Genomic DNA, 461 nt, shown 5'->3' on the forward strand with positions numbered 1-461 from the left:
CGCCACAGTCTATTTCTGGCTTGTGCTTTAGGAAGAGTGGGTTGATGAGAATGAGATAAAGAGGTCAAAGCTAGGTACCAAGGGGTACATACCAAAATATTTTCCATAACTAGATTAATCCAGTTGGGCTATACATTCTGACTCTGTTGTATATACTTCTGGGAAGTAGATTGAGGCAGAAGTCCTCAATCCTGCTTGAGTTCTCTGAGCCCAAAGGATTGGGATGGGGTTGAGATTGCCTCCAGTTAGTGGACATTTTTCACGTGTCCTGGTATCCTGTCTGTGAAAAGCATGTCCCTGACATTGTCCCAGAGCCCAGCCTTAGCTTGGAGAAGACCTGAGGGAACCCAAGAAAAGTTCATCCATTACTCTCTGGCCAGAATATGACTCTGGAAAGAGGGGACTCACTACTGTTAGGTCAGTCCCAGAGAGAATGGCATCTGCACCTTGGAACAGCACAG

The sequence above is a fragment of the Corvus brachyrhynchos genome, unplaced genomic scaffold, assembly GCF_000691975.1.
Source record: "Corvus brachyrhynchos isolate BGI_N302 unplaced genomic scaffold, ASM69197v1 scaffold175, whole genome shotgun sequence".
NCBI classification, from domain to species: Eukaryota; Metazoa; Chordata; class Aves; order Passeriformes; family Corvidae; genus Corvus; species Corvus brachyrhynchos.